The following is a 24,325-nucleotide window of genomic DNA, read 5'->3' as shown; positions in this document are numbered from 1 at the left end:
TTTAATGTCCAGATAAACTGCATCCTAACAAAGGAAGGGATTTATTACAATACACTACTTTTGGCAAAATAAAGCAACACTACCCTTTAACAAGACAAAATATACTTATTCTCACTGGAATTATGTACTGATATTTATTTGACCTTATCTCAGGGCCTTCAAACAAAAGTTTTGTAGACAAGAGAAAAAGTGGAGACAATGTTATAGCTTACTTGTAAGAGCTAAATATAAATCACTCATCCAAGAGTATATGGATTTCATTATACTTGAGAAAAATAATTTCTTTCCAGAGAAAATTGACTCAGCTAAAAACTTGTCACAATAACTTTTAAGACTATAAAAATCCTCTCTGTCTTTAATTCAAGTAATGCCCTGAAGCACAGTCAGTCCTTTTGTGATAGACTAGCCTGTTTCTTTCAAAATAAAGTAGAGGCAGTCTATTGAGGAATTTGACATTAGTCGTAAGGTTAATAATCCTGGCTCTCGTTCTGTGATTCCAGTTGCCAGGTATAATAAGTTTTCAAACTTTCCCTTGCTTACTGAGGAGGGAGTGATTAAACATTTACTGGCTACTAAGTCAGGGGCCCCTTCTGACCCTGCCCCATAAACTCCTCCACGAGGTACCTGGGATGGTGGTAGGGCCTTTCACCTCACTTCTGAACAATATCATCCTGTCCTGTAACTTTACAACTCTCTGGAATAAGGTCACTATACTCCCTTTATTAAAAAAAAGCCTCGCGGGGAAAACTATTTATGCCTAATCTGACGTTTACCAATGCCGGTGAAAATTCTCTAAAAGTATCTTAAAATGGCCCTTTCTGATTAGATGAAAATGAAGTATTAGAGGGTTTCCAAAATGGTTTTAGGAAAAATCATAGTACAAAGATACCATCCCATACTATGAAGAAGAAACATCCGTCAGAGGACCAATACCTCTGTGGTAAAGATTTGCAACAAGATTGTGAAAATTTAGCACCTCCTATGGGCTCGGTGCTGGATGAACGTTGTCTTTAAAAAGTGCTTTCACTGATACTAATCTTGGTGGCAGAGCTTGATTTTGTCTAGTAATGTGAGGATTTAAGGTACCCCAAAATTATCTTTCCTTTTTCCAGTCCAAAAGTCAAAAATCTCTTGTTCGGAAGAAAGAGTGATGGAATAGCTGATGGATTTCGACAACTTGTAGCAGCAAAAGAGTGTGAGTATTAATAGGTTTGCATGTTGCATTGCTTTTTCTTAGATTGCAGTATTATTTTGATACAGCTGTGTGTGTTTGAGTGAAGTGGTTAAAGTCCATATAATGGTTAAAGTCCATGTATGATTGTGGCTCTCAATGCATAGAAGCTGAAATAGTTTTCTGGTCTGTTTGTGGCCTAAGATCCTGAGATATACACCTACGTGGTGGTCTTAGTGTAAAAGACACTAAGGGGCATATTTACAAACCCCTATCTCCACAGGACTATCACTTTTAGTGACGTTTCTGTGGCGATATGGGCTTCACCCTATTTACAAGGCAGAGTGAAGCCACTTGTCATGCCTTAATGCTGCCTTGTAAATAAGGCAACCTTTCACTCTATACTTAGCATGAAAGGGCGGGCAAAGGGTGTTGTGGTGGGTGTTCCACCGCAACGCCCATTGATTTTGACACTTCCTCATATTTACAAAAGTGGCGTAAATATGGGGCAGTGCCAAAATTAGGATTAGAGAAAACCTGGTCTTACCCTGGCGCAACGAGGAGACATGTTTAATTTCTCCAACCTTTTGCTATTTCCATGTGTGCTGCTTTGTGCAGTACACATAGAAACAGCAAAATGACAACTTCTATGTGTGCTGCATTAAACACCACACATGGAAGTTTCAATACACCACTTCAAATTGTTTATGTGCAAGAAGGGGAAACTTCTTGCACATAAACAATTGTTTGCCTCAATAAAGGCACCCTTGCAAGGGTGCCTGCATTGGCGCAAGGCAGCTAAAATAGCTCCAGCACAGGGAGACTTGCAAGGCTGCACCGTAATCATATAAATACAGTGCAGCCCTGCGTTTCAGAAGTTGGGGAGGGTGGTGTTAAGCCGAGGAGGCTAATGCCGTGCTCCGCCACATCCTTATAAATATGCCTCTAAGTAAGTTGTCTTCTGTATTGTGGTATTAGTCGTGAGACCTCATCAACAACATCTATGGCTAGGGACTTTCTAGTGTGTTAGTGGAATATGTTTGGTATAGTTGATCTTAGGTGCACAGGGAATAAATGTATCAATTGAGGGTGAAATCCTGTAGGTCGAGAGTTCATTTGAAGTGAATGATGAAGTAGGTTTAGAAATAAGATATTTATTCTTACCTTTGAGTAAGAAACATTCTTGCTTAGGGGAGCAGACAGTCCTATGTTGATACACTAGCATATTGTTTGCAGTTATGTTTAGAAAATGCGGCGAAGAAAATTGTAGAGGAGGGTGAGCTGCTGCAACTAGCGAGATTGCCGTCACGGTGTGTCATGCTGTGGTTAGCCGGTTGGTATAAAGCCACACTGAGATTAGTTGACATCGTCAAAGAGAGTTGCGCAGTTATTGGTCGAGACTTCTGAACAAAGAGAATTGTGGCAGAATTTCGTTTCCTGGATTTTACAGAAAACATTTGTGAATACAAAATTGAATATTAATGACATTTTTCAAGGATTTATTACAATTATTAAAGAAGATAATACAATACCTGGTAGAGTAGGAGTAGAAGCACCACCTGAGGGTACATCAGTACACATTGTATTTATGGACAAAGGATTACATATGCGGCTTCAATATTGGCATAATCTTACAGAATAAGATAAGGCATTACAGTTTACTCATTATGCAACATTTAACTTGAGAATCATTGAGAACTTAAGGAGGATATTGTATGGATCTAAACCAGCTCCAAAAGCTGGCCAATTCAAGTTATTACATATCTGGGAACACATTGCATATCAAAAAGAGAAAGAAAATCTCAGGGAAGATAATGAAGAACCTTGGAACATTATGCAGAAGCAAGATGGTATGCAGAACAGGAAGCCTGTAGAGCAGATATTGTGTAGGGAACTAGATTATATCCAATGTTACCTGTTGAAGGAGAGATTAGGGGAAAACGAAGAGAGAAAAGAAAGCATATTGAACCAAAAAAGAGTGATGCAGAAACAGAAGAAGAAAATAATGATATAGATGACTAACTTTTAAATGATTTGTTAATGAGTAGTCCGCACCATTTAATGAATCCCAGAATAGAATGCTTTAAGTTGTACTACAGCTAAAATTCCAAATGCCCCTGTAATACCTGATGTACCAAAAGAAGCTATGCTGATTTCTCCTATTCAAGAGCAAAACAGGATTAACAGCTCCATTGAACCCATTTGAAATAAAAGCTCCAGATGCCCTGACTGTTCCCATTACCATTGGACCTGTAGTACCTCTTTTTAATTCTAGGTCACTGGTACACACTACACATACTCCTACTATACCTGCAGGAGTAAATATTGTACATGGTAATCCATCAGATTTAACAACGAGAGGTTTACATCAGGCATCAATGGTTCCACCCTAAAATAATACTACTGCTACTATGCATACTACAGGTTCTATCTAAAACCAGACACACTTTGATACGAGATTGCGAATGGTAGAGGTTACCACCTTCCTGTATCCCCAGAACAATTAAGCCCCCCAGAATAAGTTACTATTCTTCTGAAAACACTATGCAAATAAAAAAGACAATTCAAGATATATTTTAATAATCTATGCAACCTGGAATTACAAGAAATGTGACTAATGGAGATTTACATTAATATACCTTGAGAGAATTATCTGGATATACTCCTCAAGAATTAGATGATTGGCTTAAAGGATTCAGTACCACAATTAAACACCAGGGTTCTAAAAATGTTTCAGTCCAAGAAAAAAGAAAAATATTAGATTTGATCAGACTAAAAGAAGAGCTAGAAGAAATGGTTGTGGGAACTCTTAGCCCAGTGCAATTAGGGACCTATCAGGAAGAGGAATTATTGTATCTCTGTAAAGACATTACACGATGAACTAGATTGACAAAAGAAAAGTTAGTTGAATTGGCTCCGACATACGGAATTGATATCCAAAACTAAAAAGTGCTGCAAAAGTTGTACATTTTAGACTTTAGTAAAAAAGATTTTGTAAACATGAGGCCAGCTAGAATTAGATTACAGATTAGAGAAATAATAACATTGATCACGATATAGGGTGAAAGAGAGAAATGGGAAGGTAGATAGTGAAAAAGGAAACACAGAGAGTTAGATTGTACACACCTCCTGTTGTAATCAATAGAGGGGTTGTAGAAATACAGATACTTCTAATGAGAGAAGTGCCTGGTGAAGACTGTGTTCATGTGCCTTGGGTGAGAGCTGATATTTTGTCATTTACAAATGACTTTTGAAAATTGAGAGATAATCCAGTGGAATGGTACAGACAAATTCAAAGGTTTGTGAAAATGTCAAAGGTTGTGTGGCTCAATTTGAACACCTTGTTTCACAGTGTGGTTCCTGGAGACTTATGGGCAGAGTGTAACATCTCTGTTGATTGACCTGAAGCAGAACGAGAGAGGGATCCTAGTACTGGTGTTCCATCTCCTGTGGTATTGAAGAAATACCAACAAGTGATTAGTTTCCTAAAGACAAAGGTTTCCCCAAAATATATTAATTGGCAGAGAATAGACAGAACATCACAAGAGATTAAAAAATCAGTTCATACTTACTATGAGAGACTGACACAGGTTTTCCATCAGTACAGTGGGACTGAACATTTGGCAGAAAAAGCTTTGGACTATTTTGTTTACAGATTTGTAATTGGTTTGAGAGCTGAGATTTAAATTATTCAGATGTGCTTACTGTGTTGGCAAAGTAAGCAAATAGATGACATTTTATGTTCTGCAAAATGTTGTGAGAATGTATTAGATTTGAAGCATAAGAAGTTGAAAGAAAAACGTATCATGGCCCAAATTAAAACAGAACAGAATTCTTTTGATAATGCAGTTCCAGCACAGGGAGGATTTCATTTGGCTCCTGTACTGCAAGATGTTAATAGTTTTCAACAACAGAATATCCAGCAACAAGGTAAAGGTCTTGAAGTGCAAATAGATTCTAGAATATGTGTTGATGTGTCAGCTTTGAAGAAAACAAATCCATGTCACGTGTGCAGAAAATTACGGCATTGGAAATGCGAGTGCATGTTTATTTAAAATAATACTGGGAATCAGCTACAGAATCGAGGATACGCACAGTCTCAGGGAATTAACATGGGTCAGTCTCAACAGATCCAAAGGCAAAATCCTTATGAATTGCCGTCAACACAGATACCTTAAGCCCTTATGCCTTATCAGAATGTTCAGGTACAAAGGTACAATATCAATCAAAATCAGAATCAGCAGATGAACAGAAATTCTTTACAAAATTAAGATGTCTCACAACAGCATTTTATTCAAACAAATCATTTCGATCAAGACCTGGAAGCCTGATGGTGCCTGAGGGGGGAGGAGGATTGCCTGCTTAGCGCACCCTTAGAGGTAGGCCAGAGTCATCCCTATGTGGACGGAAAGGTAAATGGGAATCATGTCTCATTCCTTGTTGACACTGATGCTTCCCGCTCTACTGTAAGAACAGCAGAGGTTCCCAACCTACCCCTCTCGGAAGAAAGTACCTAAGTGGTAGGAGTTACAAATAAAACGTTGTCTACTTCAATTTCAGAACCACTTCCTGTTAAAAATATGGTCTTTTGAAGATCAACACCGGCCTGTGGTGTTTGATTCAAGTCCAGTAACTCTACTTGGATGAGACACACTGTGCAAATTAAAGTATTCCATCTATTGCATTCCAAGAGGTATTGAATTTCATACTAATGATGAGGATGTTGCTTTTAAACTTGCTTGACAAAAACCTGAGATAGGAATGTAACACCTATTGGCTTTAAATGACTTGCCCATTGAACTAAGAGAAATGGTCTTACCTAAAGTCTGGGGCATTAGAGGTAAAGATATTGGACTTAATAAATATGTTGAATTATTGTCAAACCGAATGCAGAATATCCAAAAATCCCACAATACAATTTGACTCCATATGCTGTTGCTGGAATCACCCCTTTGAGAGACTCAATTATTGAGCAAGGGATCATAAAGAAGATAATGGGAAGCCCATGTAATTCTCCCATTATGGGCTTGCAGAAGCAAAATGGCAATTATCGCATTGTGCAGGATATGTGCAAGGTGAATACCATTGGATTCCCATGTTGTCCTGTGGTACTGAATCCAGATGTGATCATGTTTCAAATTCCATGCGCAGCCAAATGGTTTTCAGTCATTGACTTGTGCCAGGCCTTTTTCTCAATTCCGTTGCAAGAGCATAGTTAGTGTTTATTTGCTTTCCATTTTGGTGGTTGTGTTTGGACATGGTGATGAGTCCCACAGGGATACATGGAAAGCCCTTTGATTTTTAATCAGATCCTCAAAAGGAATCTCGAGTCTCTGGTAATGCCAAAACACTCAGTACTGTTACAGTATATTGCCGACCTGCTGGTGGCACCAAATACTAAAGCAGCTTACGAAACTGACACAATTGCACTTCAGAAGCATCTAGCCAAAAATGGACATAAAGTATCCCCAGCTAAGCTACAGTATGGCCAACCTGAAGTCCTGTACTTAGTACATCACACAGACAAAGGAGCAAGGAAAGTGTCACACAGGAGTCCGCCAACCACTTAGAAAGAAGTCAGCATGTCCTTAGGAATGGTGGGTTATAGCAGACAGTAGATTCCAAACTTTTCTCGGACAGAAAAATCTCTACAGAGATTGAACCACAAAGACATGTCTGATCCGGTACCTTGAGATGGCAGTTGTATGACTGTCTTCACTGAGCTGCTTGAATGCCTTTGTATGGCACTAGCTCTGGGAATGCCTGATTACAAAAAAACTTTGTGTTGTTTTGTAGTGAAAGAGATTGCTGTGTTCTTTCAGCACTGACACAAATGCATGGAAGTAATTGCAGACCAGTGGCATATCTTTCAGCCACTCTTGATCCTGTTGCCGCCGCATTGTCTGGATGTCTGAAAGCAGTTGCATCTACATGTGTGAATCTTGATCAGTGTGTAAGCAGTGCTATGGGAAATCCATTGACTGTGTTTGTGCCTCAATCAGTGGAGATACTGTTGACCTGTACTCGTACAACGTATCTTACTAATAGTTGCCTGACAAAATACAAACAAATTCTTTTGCTGCAGAGGAATGTACCACTTAAAATGTGCACCATGTTGAATCCTTCAACTTTATCACCACTGCCTCTAAATGAAACTGTGATTGATGAAGCTGAACATGATTGTTTAGATGTGACTGAGTTGTGGATAAAGCCAAGTCTGGACACAAGTGACAAACCATTGTCTGAATGAAGGAAATCTAAAAGCTGCCACTGCTGTTTGTACAGTTGCTAGAGATGTGGCAGCATCATGCTTGCAAGGCGTGTATTCGGCTCAGTTTGCCAAATTAATCGCGTTGACAGGAGTTTTCAGTATCTCAGAACAGTTTAGTGTCACAATTTGACTGATAGTCATTGCTGCTTCGGAGTCGTACGTGACTTTGGACAATTGTGGTCACAGCATGGGATCATGACAATGGTTTGAGACGTGTTTTTTTGTATTTTTTCAAGATGGGTGGAAGCTTATCTAACATGCATGAAATCATAGCTTAACAGTCACAAAGTTATTGTTGAGGGAGCTGATTCCATAATTCAGCTTTCTGACTTCTTTTAAGTCAGATCGAGGAACTCACTTTAATAGTGAGGTCCTGAAAATCCTACATGTAGTATTAGAAACTGAGCAGAAGCTCCATTGCAGTTACCATCCTGAGGCTTCAAGTTTGATGGAGCGAGTGAATGGCAAACTGAAGACCATATTGGTGAAGGTGTGCGCTTCAAAAAGTGGTCTGATGCATTGCCTTTTGTGTTAATGAGACTGAGAAGTACACCAGACAGGAGGACAGGCTTATTGCCCCAAGAGATCATTATGAGCTGAGTAATGAGCCAGCCAGCTGTTCCCGCAAATGCACTTGTCAATATTACAGATGACTTCATTTTGGGCTACTGCAAGGGACTGGCTGACGTGGTATGTTCTGTGTCTCACCAAGTTGCAACTCAACAGGAGCAGTGCCATGACCTCAGTCCTGGCTCTTGGGTACTAGTATAGAAGCAAGTGCAAAGATGACACTTGAAACCGTGCTGGCCTTACCAGGTGATCCTGGTCACCAACACTGTGGTGAAGTGCAGAGATTTCCCGAACTGCGTACATGCGGCCCACACTTGCAGAGTTCCATGTCCCCTTTATGATATAACAGCACCTGTTTCGAATGTACCGATGGTTATAGAGGGAGCAGATAATCCAAGCTGTTGGGAACGAGCAAGCAGATTGGTCAACACTTGTCTAGCCTGACAGGGATCTGAGAGAGTCAACTATTGATGGTACCATAGTGTCAAAGCTATTTGAGTTGACTATGTCGTAGCAAAGTGCTTAGTGCATTAACAAAGCGAGTTTTACGCGGAGACCTTTGGCCCAGAAGAGGTTTGATACTGATGAGTTGCCTAACTGAAGGACTACATTCACAACTGTTGAAAGTATTTAAACTATTTCAAATGTTTTGGATGATGACACTTTGCATTTTGAACTCCAAAAAACTAATAATTCATTAAATGTGCACACTAGTTTGTTGTATGAATATATAAATGCAATTACCTTCATTGGTTTACTCTTAACATATGGAGTTTCTTTTAGTTAGTTGAGTAGTTTGATCTATGGTACTGATCAACTGAGTTACTAATACTCAAACAAAGATCTGATATTTTCTGAACTCCCTAAACTACAAGCTGAAATCTGCATCTTGAAGCTACGCAAGCTGAAACTATGGGCTATTTCATAAGATCGACACAATCCTTGGACATGGCTTATGCATGTAGAAATAACCTAACATGTGAACTAGGTAGAGCTGACATGAAATGCATACATTTAGTAGAAAGTAGATGAAATAATACAATAGTTAGAGATACTAAACTGCCTAAATTAACTGTTTGTTATTTACCAGAAATGGAGGATAATAAATTAGAAAGAATGTCTACTTGAGCGTTAGACTGGCAGAATAAAGGAAAACTTTGCATAGCCAGAAAAAGATCAAATATTGACACTAGGGGGAATATTTACAAGGAACTGGCAGATCGCAGCGTTAGCCTGATTGGTTTAGCGCCACACTTCACCATTTCTGAAAAGCAGGGCTGCACCGAATTTACAAAAATACGATGCAGCCTTGCGTTTCCCCCATGAACACAGCACACATATTGTTAGACCTGTCAGCCCTAGGGTGGTCTTACCCCGTTTTTTTGTCCCTTTTGCCTTTTTTTTGCATCCGTCTTTTGTTGGACCTAGGTCTCTGGGCGCCTTATCACTGCCAAACAGCGCTGAGGTGCAGGTGCTCTTTCCCAACAACATGGCTGCCACAAGCCCCCGCTACTGCGGAGTGGCCTTTGTGGACACGCACTAGTAGTCAGGAGCAGGCTGGGACATCATGATACAGTATCACCACCCTCCCGCCTTTTTGTTCCATAGCCTAGAATGTGGAAGCTCCTGGAACAGCTCTGGGAGGGGTTACGCTTTGCCGCCTTTAGAGGAGGGTCACCTGGTCCAGGGGTATAGAAGTAAAGGAGGGAAACTGAACTAGTTAGTTGGGGCACCACTGGACCTGGGGGAACCTCTGCAGTAGTATAGGCGGTTGGGCCTAGGTAAGGAACCTACACCACTGGGACGGTCTAGGCCTAGGCACTGCTGTTCTAAGTTAGGTGAGAGACTCTGCCAGCCTGCTGATCTAGCCCAGAGTTGGGGAACCCAGGGAACCACTTCCAGTGTGCTAGAGGGAACCATCCTGTCTCTGAGCCCACCAACTCAAACCTTCCTTACCTACCTGAGAACCTACACTGAGACCTGCCATACATCCATCAAGCGCTGTCAAGAAGATGGGGACCGCCTGCTGTGAGTACTGCTGGGGGATCAAACAGGTAACAGCGCTGCACCATCTAAGCGCTCCCCTGACAGAGCGGTGCTGCTGGCAATGTTATCCCCCTGTGCTGTGCTTCCAAAGCGCTGGACTGCTGAAGGCTGCTCCTGCTGGAAGTCTCAAGGTTATACCTGCGCTGTGATCCTTAGGCTGTGCCCCCTGTGAGTCTGACTCCAAGCACTGTGACTGATCCTAAGCTGTACCCCCAGCGCTATTCTGTCAAGAACTGTGCCCACACACTGTGCCACTAAGCGATGTGCTCCTAGAAGCGCTAGGTTGCCATCACGGCCGCCGCGGTATCTGTGACTGAACGCGGTGACTGAGCACTGTGACCTGGGTAGTGCTGGGGCGAGAAGAAGCGCTGCATCGCATCGATCACCGCCGCAGCCCTGCCTAGTCTGCGCCGCTGATGGGCGCTGCTCCGGATTGAGCTTGGGGGCCTGTCATCACTGCCACGGCCGGGCGCCTAGTGAGCGAAGTTACCGCTGCTTGCCCATTCACTGCTGCAGCCACCAAAGCCTGGGGAGGGCCGCCGCTGTATTCCCGAAGGCCGCGGTGGGCCTCTGAAGCTGCCTTGGTCACCATCACTTGACGGGGGCGTCGGCTGCATTATAGGCCACGCCCCCACCAACACCGTGCAGGCATAGGACAAGGATGCCACATCCCTGCAACCCGCGCTGCTATTGGCGGCTGAGGGTGCGCCCTCACCAAACCGCTCCCTGATTGACCTGGACGGCCGAAGCAGCACCAGGAGGTCCAGATCACCGGCGAGGGGGCTCACAGGAGAGCGGGAGCCCCCCGACCAGCCCATGCTTTGCTCGAGCCGGAAGTACACCGAAAGGGCCCATTGAAGGGCCAAAAAGTAAAGTGACAACCCCTTGGGGAGGGCGGCGGTCCCAGGAGGCAGCGGGGCTGCTGTGGAGCCTCGAGTGAACGGAGAGGCAGCCCTGTGACCGCCCCTCCCCGCAGGAGAATGTAGTTGGGCCCCGTTGGCCCTGATTAACTCTATAGAAGCCTGAAGGGGGAGTGAAATTGTGTAAAGGCCCCTCCTGAACTGGGCCTAAGACTGCCCTGAGTGAAATACTGGGCTGAAGGTCACCCCTTGCCAGGGGAATGTTTTTTTTCAGAGTGCCCCTGCCTGGGAACTGTTGATGGTACTTTGTTAATGTTGTGGCTGCCAAATCTCTGCCGACGGAGGGTTGCAGTGTCATGACCAGATCCCGTTTGATGCCCATGGTTACAGGGAAAGTAAATGTTGCTCTTGCCAATAATAGCAGTGTTTCATGTGCATGATCAAACTCTTTTGATTCCTATGTTTTTTGGAAATGTTATTGCCTAGCCTGCCCCTATATATTAGCAAGGTATTTACAGAAATATTTTCCTGATCTTTGAGAAATGTTCAATACCTTAATTGATGCCTAGTATCTAACAGTGAGTTACTTGCCTGCCTTGAAGAAGTCTAGATAAAAGAGTCTTGTTTAAAACAATAATCTGGTGTGGTGTCATTTTAATGCGTGTGCCTCCCTGTCTCAGTGTGAATGTGTACTGCACTACTGCTTTACACATTGCCTTCGGGTGCCTTCCCGCTTCGCGCCAAGCTACCGTGGTGGAATTGGTGACACCAGTTCTAACACATATAAACTGCAAAAACTAGGAGAAATTGAACATTTCTCCTTATTGAGGCAAATTAAGACTCGGTTTTTCCTGGTCTTAATTTGGGCACTATCCCATATTTATGCAATCTCTGTAAATGTGGGGCATCATCAAAATCAACAACACCCACGCCCATCACAACACCCATTGCGTGCCCCGTTAACACTAAGTATAGAGTGAAAGGGTGCCTTGTTCACAAGAACAAATAATGTTGTGGTGGCGATAGGGGCTTGTGAATATGCCCCTAAATTTGTAGGCATTAGTGCATATGAACATACGGTTTACTACAGCCTATCAACTAATCAATCATAAGCACTTTATTTCAATCAAAGATCTTACTAGCAATGTAATAAATACAGTAAAATCATCATTAAGAAACAATTTTCCCTCATCGTTAAAACATTTTAAAATATAAAACACATATGATTATAATAAAATACCATTGTATAACTTTCAGATACCACATCATGCCTCCTATAAACAAGATTGATTTTCTTTTCTTGATATCTTGTATAGGTATCCTTTGTGACCTAGCAATCAAGGTGTTGCAACATAGAGATAGTTTTAGACCGGACAGGCCAAATACATTCTAAATATTTTGCAACAGCCAAAGCAATGATAGATGCAGTATCTGACCTGCATATTCAAAGTGCTACTTTATATTGGCAGACAACCAATTTACAACAAAGAGGCACTCTCCATCACTTGCCTTGCCTGTGAAGGACAGAGGTTTTAAAGATGGAAATCAGTCTCTTCTGCATTCTTACAGTCTTCTTAGACTTTGCTACCTAGATTGGAACACCTCTAAGTGCAAGTTACTGTGGCAAGAGGACAGGTTCTCAGCCCAAACCTCACATGTAAAGACCCTGTGAAAGAAGGGTCTATTTCTTAAAGACAAAACTAATGTTTTGGAGTTGGCCTAAAATCTAAAAATCAAGGGGCCGAATCACAGAACTAATCTGAGATAAAATCCTAAACTTACTACTTTTGGTATTCACAAAAGGCATTTAGTAGTAGTAAAAGTAGGACTCCTAACTTTACTACTATTAAATGCCTTCTGTAAATACCAAAAGTAGTAAGTTTTGGATTTAATCTCAGTTTAGTAGTAGTAAAGTTAGGAGTTTAATATTTGGGTACATATCCTTTAATCTTCCATCCAGATGGCAGTCTTTACCAACTTGATGGATGATGAAGTGATAGTGGCTAATTCATTTTCAGGGGCACCTCTTAGGGCCCCTTTCTGTGCATGTATTGCTCAATCCAACACAGGCTTCAGCGCAGGTTTATTAATATGAGATATTTGATTCCAAACATCCATTTTTGTAGTGAAGCCATCATATAGATGGGGACCTCATTTCCAGCAAATGCTTGTAAAATGCCCTCCCTGTTCACTTGTACTGGCAGAAAAAGAACTGACCAGCACAGGGGTATACCTGTTCATGCTGTGATGCCCTCACATGTAGTATAGTGCCTGCAGTGACAGTTTGCATAAGCTCAGTGCAAGGGCCCTAAAGTGTGTGCATGCATCCCATCCTCTTTAGTACCTCCAACCCTAGCTACCAGGGACCTTCCAAGGGTACCAAAGATATTGCCAATTGGGGGTAATAACTGTATGGTTTTGGGAAAGAAATATTGATCTAGGGTCTTGGTTAGCAGGAACCCTGTGCGCTTCCAGTCGAAATCACACAAAAAACAGGCAAAAAGTGGGGGTGACCATGACGAAAAGGTCACTTTCCTACACAACCCACTCCCAAACGAAAGAGGATGAGAATAAACTTTCCTAAGATAATTTTCCTCTTCTAAGTGGAAGAACCTGGAAAGGCCATCCACATTGGCATGGTCAGTCCCAGGTCAGTGTTCCACTGTAAAGTTCATACCCTATGGGGAAATTAACCACATTAACAGTTTGGGGTTTTCACCTTTCATTTGCATCAACCATCTGAGAGTCCTGTGATCATTTTGAACAAGGAAGTGAGAGCCAAACAAGCATGGCCTCAACTTCTTCAGGGACCAAACCCAAACCTCGGCAAAGGCTTCCCTCTCGATGGCCCACCAGCGCGGCTCTCTGGGGAGTAACTTCCTGCAAGTAAAAGTAACAGGTAGGTCATGGCCACTGTCATTGGTTTGGGATAGGACCTCTCCTATCCCACGTTCAGAGGCATCTGTCTGAACAATAAACTGCTTCAAAAAATCTGGAACTTTTAGAACTGGTGTTAATCACATTGCTTCCTTCATAGTGTCAAAAACCTTTTGACAGCTCACTGACCAGTTTACCGTCTTTTGACATTTTCTTGGAGGTCAATTCTGTGAGAGAGTAATAATGGACCCATGCCCCTTCACAAACCTCCTGTAATACCAGAGCAAGCTAGGGAAAGCCCTGACCTGAGTCTGGGTGGTTGGAGCTACCCTATCCACAATTGTTTGGATCTTGGGTTGTAAGTGTTGAACTTGGCCACCAGGTGGCCCAAGAATACAACTGAGCCATGCCCTATCTGGCACTTGCTTGCCTTGATAGTGAGGCCTGCATTACGCACTGGCTTCAGGACCTTACCAAGTTGGATCAGGCGATCCTGCCAAGTGGAGCTAAAGGCAGCAATATCATCAAGATAGGTTACACAAAAGGACTTCAGTCCGGCAAGGATTTTGTTCACCAACCTTTGGAAGGTGACAGGGACATTTTTTAGTCAAAAGGGCATAACAGTGAACTGAAATTGCCCATCTAGGGTTAGGAATGCAGAATTCTCTTTTTCTTCGGGCTTCAGCCCAACCTGCCAGTACCCTGTTGTCAAATCAAAAATACTGAGACATCTTGTCCGCCCCTAACCTGTGAATCAATTTGTCAACCCTAGGAATTGGGTGTGCATCTATCTGTCTTGGTTATTTCACTGAGGCCCCTATAGCCCACACAAAACCTCAGCTTTGTTTTAACACCCTAGGTATGAGGTTTGGGGACTAAGACAACTGGGCTGGCCCAGGGGCTCTCAGAGGATTCAATGACTCTCAATGCCAGCATCTTGCTTACTTCAGTTTTGATACTCTCCTTGACATGGTCAGACTGCCTGTAGATTTTATCTTTAACAGGTAGACTGTCTCTGGTGTCCACATCATGTGTACACCAGCTTGTCGGGCAGAGGGGTGCTGAAAGGAAAACTCCTTCCACTGACCTATCTTTATGGTTGTGAGAGAGGAGGTCGAGGAGAGGGTCACTCTCATCCTCCTGATCCTCATCAGTGCCCATCAGTATGGCCCCCTCAGCTATGTCATGATAGGGTTTAAGGTGGTTTATAGTGATTACCCTTTTAGAGTTCCTGCAAGTACCAAGGTCCACCAAATAGGTGACGTCCCCTTTTCTTTGGAGGATAGGGTAGGGCCCCCTCAATTTGTCCTGAGGGACCCTAGGAGCCACAGGCCCAAAACCCTGCATATACCACCAAGGTTGGAACTCCACTGGTGCAGAATTTTGGTCATAGCAGAGCTTCTGGGGCTCTTGGCTAGCCTCAAGGCTTTTAGATGCTTTTTCCATGTACTCAGCCATCCTTGAATGTAGACCGAGCACGTAGTCCCCTTTGTCTTGCTTAGGCTCTTTGAGAGGTTTCTTCCAGCCTTGCTTCAATAGAGGGGCAAAAAGGTAGCATGGCAGTAAGACATCCCATCTCCTTTTGATTTTTTTCAGAGAGTCCCATGATCATGCCTTTCATGGTTATGTTGAATCACCCAACTAAACCGTTTGTTTGTAGGTGATATGTGGTGGCGAACTTGGAAGTCACTCCACATTCAGCCAACAAGTGTTTCAGGTAGGCAGACATGAATTTGGGACCTGTCTGCTATCACCTTCTTAGGGAAACCTACTCAGTAAAAATACCAAAGAGGGCCCTGGCCACTGCAGGAGCAGTAGTAGACAGTAAGGGGAATTAAGGAGAATTAGTTCAGGGTACCTGGTAGCATGATCCACAACTACCAATATAAATCTGTTCCCTGCTGTTGTTAGAGGATCTAGGGCGCCAATCAGGTCAACCCTGACCCTTTCAAAGGGTACCCCAACCACTGGAAGTAGAATTAAGCAGTCTTTGGGTAGCCTCCTGCTTTGGGACTAGCTTGAAAGATAGCACAGGAGTTGCAAAACTCCTTCACCTTCTTGTACATCCCTGGTCAGTAGAAGTGGGTGACCAATTGACTCCAAGTTTTGGCCTGGCAAAGATGCACAACTAAGGGGAGGTTATAAGCCAAAGAGAATAAGAACTCTCTATACTTATGAAGCACTACCAGTCTCATAGTGATACCCGGTTTGGGGTCTCTGCTCTTAGTGTAGAGGAGACCCTCCTCCCAATTCTGTGAGAGCCACTGGCATCTCCCATTTTCTGATCAGCAGCTTGCTGTCACAGGCTTTCAATAGTGGGACAGTTCCTCTGTGTCTGACACAGATCTTCCCTAGAGGGTCCTACTGGGCCTAGAAGCTCTGTCTTGTAAGGCCTAAGTTCCTGGGGCTCTGTTTCCTCTGGGGCTGACAGGTCTCCTCCGTGAGGAGAAGGGACCTGAGCTTGGGTCTGTTCAGAAACTGGTTGCCCAGACATCTGGCCTTTTCTTATGGAGAGTTGGGACATTAATCCAGACTCTAACTCCTTTTTTTCAACCTGGGCATTGCACTGTGCTTGGGTTTTCACACACCACAGCAAGATCATCACGATCAGGTAAGTAGTTTCTAAAATAACAGATTTGAAAAAAACAGGTTTTTGATGCTTTAATTAATAATTGAAGCACTATGGGGCAATGACGTAGTAAGAAAACATGGATTGTATTTGGACACTCAACAGCGAATCACGGGACACGTCTTCTGGACTCAAGGTAGGTATGGGGTAAGGTCCAAGGCAGCACCAACAGTTAATGTAGGGCAGCACTGAGGCAGCCTGATGCAGAAGTTCCTTACAGCGTTGGTTGCCCCATCCAAGTCTATGGAGACTGGTCCTTTAGAAAAGAGGCTGGGGGATCAGTTGGACTGAACCAACAGGGGTGCTCAACTCTTGTGATGCTCGGAGAAGCCTTTGATCCTCTTCTCCAGGGTCCAGGGGCGACGGGTGCAAAGGTGTCTTTAGGTGTCTGATTTTTATCAACAGATGTGCTCACTGTAGAAATGGCCTGCAAACAGAGACAACAGGCAGCAGGAATAACACAGTGGGAAAGTCTAAGATGGGTTGTTTTCTGAGGGTCGAGTGACCATGCTGGCACTGTTGGCCCAATTCAGCTCGGACTCACCGCATGGGTGCTGTGGTGTTGTGGGGTAACAGGTTTTTGCAGTCCACAGCACTCACAGTCTTCTTTGGAGTGCCTGCCGGAGGCGGGGAAGCAGCTCCTCTGCTCCAGGGGATATCTTGAGTCTTTAGTGAAGAAAGGCAGTCCTCCTAGGCTTTGGTGGCACAATAGCTGCAGGACATGAGTTCTTTGGTGCAGTTTCAATGAGGTACAGCAGACATGCAGGAGGGGCTGGTGCCAAGCAAGTTGCTCTTCCTTGGTCTAATGCTTTCGCGGCTCTTCAGTTTCCTTCTTCTTCATAGATCGTCAGTATCTTGGGACCAAGTTGGCACCATTGTCCCACTTTAGTTCTGGCTAGACGGCCCAGCTGTAGTGGTGCTTTACGGTGTAAGTGTTTCGTGGTCTTGGAACTTCACAGTTCAGTTTTTGGTACCTGCAAGAAGCAGAGGAACAGCTCAACTGTTCCATGGGCATTTTTGAGTCTTCAGAGATGTGCTGGTAGTCCTCCCGGGCTTTGGAGGATCAGCAGCTTGCAGGGTGAGTTGACTATGGCGCAATTATCGAGAATAGGCAAACAGGCCAGAGTGGTTGGTGTTTAGTCAGTTGCTTGTTCTGCAGTTTTTGCTTTAGCAGCTCTTCAGCCTTTCTTCTTTTGGTCTGCAGGATCTGATTTCCTGGTGCCAGGCCTCCCCTATATCCTGAATTTAGGAACATTTAGGGGAGTATTGAGAAGTAGCCAATGGGCTACCTACCCCGGGGTCACTAAGCCCCCAATATGACCACTTCCTAAAGGGAGTGAGCATAACCCTGTTCCAGAGATCCTAAATTTGCCATCACCAAGATGGTCGCTACTGAAAAGTTGTGCCTCTTTAAAGGTCCCCGGTCTTGGAATGCTAATCCGCAGGTCATCCTGTGGGCTGTGGTACAAAGCACCCCCTGCTCAAGCAGGTTTGGTTTATGGCCCCCGGAGAGCAAAGACCCTCACCCTTCAGATCAGAAGCTTGTCTCAGGTGGCAGGCTGGTTAGAACTAGTTAATCAGCACACCAGTGATTGGTATGCTTTGTTTGGTGTGCATATACTACTCAATCTGACACAGCCATCAGTGAGGGTTTATTATTACGAGATGTTTAATACCCAACATCCCTTTTTTCAGTGAAGTCATCATATAGATGGGGAACTCATTTCTACCAGTGTCCAGTGAATGCTTGTAAAATGGCTCCCCTGTTCACTTGTACTGGCAGCAATAGAACTGACCAGCACAAGGGCATACCTGCTTGTGTGGTGATGCCCTCATACGTAGTAAAGTGCACCCTGCCTTAGGACTGCATGAGCTCAGTGCGGGGGCCCTTAACATTGCACAATTTGTGCTTGCGCCTCTATGGACCCTCTTTAGTACCACTGGCCCTAGGTAACAGAGGTACCATTTACTAGAGACTTTCCGAGGGTATAGCCAATTGGGGGAAACAATTGTATGGTTTTTGGAACACGATCTTGCACTGTGGGCCTGGTTAGAAGGAGACCAGTGCGCTTCCCATCAAAATCACACCAAATACCAGGCTAAAGGTGAGGGCAAACTTATCGAAAAGGATACTTTCCTACAGAATCTAAAGATACTAGCAATATGTCAAGGGGCATGGGATGCATTGGATGAGCTAAGGGGTAAAGGGACTTGAAGCTATTGGGAGAGTGAGGTGCTGAGGTAAGTGAAGGAAAGAGCAGCAAGGGGTAAGTGGTTAAAGTGTTAAAAAAAGGAGTTCCCCCAATGCAAGAAACATCGGAAAAGGGAAGATTCAAGTCAACCAACAAGTATACTGTGAGACCGAAACTCTCATAGGCAAGTCTAACACAAGTATAGCGAGCAAAGCTATTGAATCAAGAGGAGATTAGTAGGAAAGATGAAAAAGTCCAATACATGAACAAGGGTGTGCCTTAAAGCCTACCCAGAAGATAATGGATTAGATAGGTCTGGCCAACCAAGACCTAAGAAGGATGCAGGATGTGTGGTCATTAACAAATAATGTTGGCACTGGTATTTGAAAAGATTTCAACAACAACTCAATGTCTTGTGATACAGTGCTGTTTGTATAAATCATCGGGGTTGGAGGTTCCTAGTAGAGTATATAGGAATTCTACCTTTATGATAAAGAATCTTTACCCCATTTACATTAATAGATCTGGGTTTGGTGAAGATAAATGAGCAGTGAGGGTCAATTTGGCATTTAAAAGGGGTTCTCTTTCAACTATATAGTGTGTTGCGCTGATATTATGCCAGGTTCTGGCAGAATCTTAATACCTGGTGTAATCCGTTAAATTCTAGACTTCTCCTTTATCCTGCATATGAAGCAGATATTCAAATACCATTTTATGATGTTCTAAAGTTTACCCAAATTAATCACAATGTGCCAGGTACAATTTACTTATTATGGTTTTAATTGAAAGTGTATCAATATAATGTATTCTAAATAGTATTTATCTGTCACTATGTCCCATTAGCATCAGTGGGGATGCTGAATTATTAGCCCCTACGCTGTGCCCGTGGGCCAACGGCCGTTGCAAGCATTACCTCCGTAGTGCTGCACACATCTATTGGCCGACTGGACACGGCCAACTGAATGGAACACCCCACACTGCGGCTAAATGGCCACCGTGGTTAAGGTGTTAAATTACAGAAAAAGAGACCATCCTTTTGTTTCAAGAAGCAAAAGTATTTGGGCATAACTAAACACCCCTGACCTCAGCAAAGTCAGATTCTAAATTTTTTAAAAATCATAACATTTGACAAAAAGTCAAAGTGCTTGCCTTTCCCCCAATTTTATTCTTCTCTACTTGAGATACATGACATATTGTTGAAAACATACCGTCTTATCAGCATCATTATTTATCTCATTCTAGCACTTCAGCTTTTCAGACTACAGTAGGTCAAAATGTCTAGAGGGGAGAGTAAATACTTCATTTTAGACTGGTCTGCTTTGAATTGTGGTTCTTTGCCCCGGATGGAGGAGGTAAACCTCAAGCTAAGGGCTACCCTTCTTTGAACCACTACAGGAGTGATACAAGGTGCTCAGTGGACTCATAAGGTAAATATTTGTTGGAATATGTGGGTTGAGCGCATCTGGCGGTACCATTATTACGATATCTGGTTCTTTGTTTTGATGCCTTCCTTTTAAGGTGAATGGACTCACTTGACCACTCTAGACACAATGAGAGTGGTTTGTCCTGTTGTGCCTAATTAATGAATAATTTGTTAAATGCTGAAATTAAGGAACATTGCTTGGTCGCCAGTAGGTATATATAGTTAGGACCTAGTTTCCATAGGAAATCCACAACATTCTATTGGGAATAACTTTGGCGCCGGTTGATGAATCTTCGCGAATTTCTCAAAGAAGATGGCCCGCTCCGCTCCGCTCCTTCCCTGAAAGTTTTGGGGGGATTCATCAAGTGGGGGATGAGAAAAAAGGGGAGTCCCAAAACGTGTTTTCCCCTTGTTATTTTCCATAGGACGATTAGACACGGCTACAGCCCGAACGACTGAACGGAATTACACCAAATTTGGCAGAGAGGTAGAGTTCGGTTCGCAGATCGCCCTTTTTCTTAAATGGTGTAAATCCCTCCAGTAGTTCCTGAGAAAATCAAAAGGAAAAAAATATATATATCTATAAGCACGCACCGTCCGCGTACCGTCCGCGTACCGTGAATGAACGGTACGCGTACCGTGCGCGGACCTTTGCGTGCGCGAGCTGCATGTTGATTGGCTGTCAATGTCTGTCCACACTCCAAAACAGAAATTGTTGGCAGCCATCTTGTGCCTCGGTAGACTGAGGCACGGGAAAGCAGAAAAACAAACGTGTAGAACTCAAAAAGGGGGCAGGGTAGAAGCACCCTGACCGCCTAGGCCTGCTCGGGGCGTCTCACAAGGACCCCCCAGGCCCAAAAATGTTTTTATTTTATTTTTTAAATCACGGGGTGCACGCACCGTACGCATACCTAAGCGGAGGTACGCGTACGGTGCGCGTACCCCGCGATTATAAAAAAATATATTTTTTTTGGGGCCTTGGGGGTCCTTGTGGGACGCCCTGAGCAGGCCTAGGGGGTCAGGGTGCTTCTACCCTGCCCCCTTTGTGTGTTTCCACCTTTGTTTCACTCCTTTCTTGTGCCTGGGTTCTACTGAGGCACAAGATGGCTGCCAACACTTCCTGGTTTGGAGTGTTGACAGACAGTGGCAGCCAATCAGCATGCCTTCCCTACAAAGCAGCATGCTCATTGGCTGTCAACACTTCTAATTAGGAAGTGTTGGCATCCATCTTAGGTAGACCGAGGCACAAGAAAGCAGAAAAACAAACGTGTAGAAAAAAAAAGGGGGCAGGGTAGAAGCACCCTGACCCTCTAGGCCTGCTCAGGGGGTCCCACAAGGACCCCCAAGGCAAAAACCCAGTATGTTTATTTAAAAATTACTCGCCAGGGGGACCAAATCACGGGGGCATTGTGATAAAGAAGTGTGGGGGGTGCCCAATCCCCCAAATGCTAATTGCTAACTATATAAGGCCTGAAACCTATGGGTTTTTCAGTGAATTTCAAAGGTTTTTCAAATGCTAATTCCTAACTATATAAGGCCTGAAACCTATGGTTTTTTCAGTGAATTTCAAAGGTTTTTTAAATGCTAATTCCTAACTATATAAGGCCTGAAACCTATGTTTTTTTCAGTGAATATATATATATATATATATATATATATATATTCAAAATTGCTCGCTTCAGCCACCAACTCCCATAGGGTCAGAAAGAAAAACGAGGCAGACCCTTCTCGGTGCTTTTTTCAGTTTATTTCAAACACCAGTCCTCACAACGCGTTTTGGCAGATCCCTGCCTTGATCACATGACAACACGTCAGTGAAGCACATCCCTTTCTAAAGTGCTAGTGCTCATTAATAGACATAAAAGAGGTATTAACATATATACATGACTGTAATCCGTCTTTCTGCACTTGGTTTTCATAAATGCAAACCTTTTCCGTTTTTGGTGATTATATGTAAAATACATTTGTGCAATATGAGAATTCTATAGTTATTTATGTCCACCATACAGTATAACTTTTCACCATTGTCACCAATAATACTTGTAAAATACAGTTTTCACTCTTCACATATACTCAAATGTTCTGTATAAATACATATTGTAAACCTTTATATTGGAATGACATAATTACGTGAATGTATATTTTTTTCTCATTTCTCATTAGAATTTTCTTATGCTTATGTTTCCGATACCTCTCTTATTCAAATCATACTATTGTGCTTCCACTGGAACATCCCCTAGTTAGCCTTTTTAGTGTTTCACATCAAAAAGTGCTATTTAAGTGCATATAAATAATAAAGTGCTGGTATACTGCATTAGTTTCATATGTGCGGTATATATCTATTCTGTTATACTGTTTTCTGTAAGACGGCACTCTTCACGCCAAGCAGGATGCAGGTTAAATGGATTTATATTTAGCTGGGTTTATAAAACATGATTCCCACAATTAATTTTCAATAAATATACCAATAAAATCCATTAAAATCCATTAAAAATCAATTTCATGTTTAAATAGCTAAAATTTCCAATCCATCTAAGATCATAAAACCAACATATAAACACATTTTGTAGAAAAAAAATATATATATGTATATCGTTTCAACAGTTAATTTTCACAATAAAATACTTATCAAAAATTCATAAAATTAACGTATTTGCAGATCTACTTTATACAACGAGTCATGTTGTTCTTTCTAACTTGACCCTTATTGTTCTTATGTTCAGTTAGCTTTTCTTATCTCCTGAGTTGTTCTAGTGGCCATATGGATATTATAGTCTCATTTTAATCCAAGTCATGAGTGATGTAATATGTGACGTCATCAGCAGTGCATTGCAGGTGCGCAAGTTATAGTGAGTCCAACTAACTATAACGTGGGAATTTCAATGCTTTTATGTCAGTAAAATTTCCAGCTAACTATAACTGGTGTGAAACCTATGTTTTTTTCAGTGAATTTAATAGGTTTTTTAAATGCTAATTCCTAACTATAACTGGTGTGAAACCTATGGTTTTTTCAGTGAATTTCATAGGTTTTTTACATGCTAATTCCTAACTATATATAAGGCCCCAAACCTATGTTTTTTTCAGTAAATTTCAAAATTTTGTTAATAGCAAATGTCTATAGCTATGAAATGTAATATTTCCGAAAATGAATGAATCCTATATTATATTTGTATTTAAAAAAAATGTAGATGTATATTTTTTTTATTTTTTTTTGCCCTGGAGCGCTCCTGGGGCGCGCCCCGGTGAGCGCCCCGGAAAGCGTTGTCTTTTGAAGGGCCCCAGGGTGCGCTCCGGAGAGCGTCCCGTTAGCGATTTTGCCGCGAACGAAAACAACATCGAGACGTATTGCGTAGCCGCGTCCACGTGATACGCACAGCGTAAGCACACCCGGAAGCACTCCAGCGAATACGATCGTGCAACGTAAACATCCGACGGGCTTACGCGACGCGACACGGGGCGCGCCTACGGGCGCGCCCGGGGGAGCGTCGCGTAAGCGGGTTGGGCCATGTGACCTGAAAATAACACTTTTAATTGGTGCAGAACAGTTTTGGTTTCATAATGATGAAATCCCTAGTCTTGTGACCTGAAAAAAACACTTCTCATTGGTTCAGGACATTTTTTTTTTCCAAATGATGAAAGACCCCACCTTTTTTCCTTATTCTGAATTTGTCCTTTGACTGAGGAAGACCTGTTTTGAAATATTTTAGGTATATTTTGTACTTTGAAATGGCTACAGTTGCAGCATCAGCTGGAGCATCTTCACCACCACCACTACCACCACCACCAAGAGGACCACCACAACATCACATTGGTGGTCAAGAAGAAGAGGAGGAGGAGGAAGAGGAGGAGGGGACGAGGAGGAGGTGGCTGGAAGAACACAATACCCCATACCAACCCAAGCCACACATTGTATGGGAGTTTTTTTCCATCCCTGAGGGAAAAAAGAAAGTGAATGCGGCAAAGATGACTTGCCTTATCTGTGACACGGAACTCTCAAGGGGTAACCCAAATAAAAAATATTCATTTGGGAACCATACCATGATAAGGCACATGCAGCGCAAGCACCCTAACAACTATGCTGCCGCAGAAATGAGAGAACGGCAGGCAACCCTCCCCAATCTATACCCAGTACCTCCAAACGAAAACAACCCACTCCATCGGGACCAGAGACAAGGGAGACAATCCCTTGCATTCAACCATGATTTGGAGAATTTAGGGTCACCTGTATTTTTTGTGGTAAGACCATCTCCTATGATGAGCAGAGCCTAAAGCTCATCCTCCTTGCT

Source organism: Lissotriton vulgaris, chromosome 3_1 (genome assembly GCF_964263255.1).
Source record: "Lissotriton vulgaris chromosome 3_1, aLisVul1.2, whole genome shotgun sequence".
In the NCBI taxonomy this organism is placed as follows: Eukaryota; Metazoa; Chordata; class Amphibia; order Caudata; family Salamandridae; genus Lissotriton; species Lissotriton vulgaris.
This window is presented reverse-complemented; position numbering follows the sequence as displayed.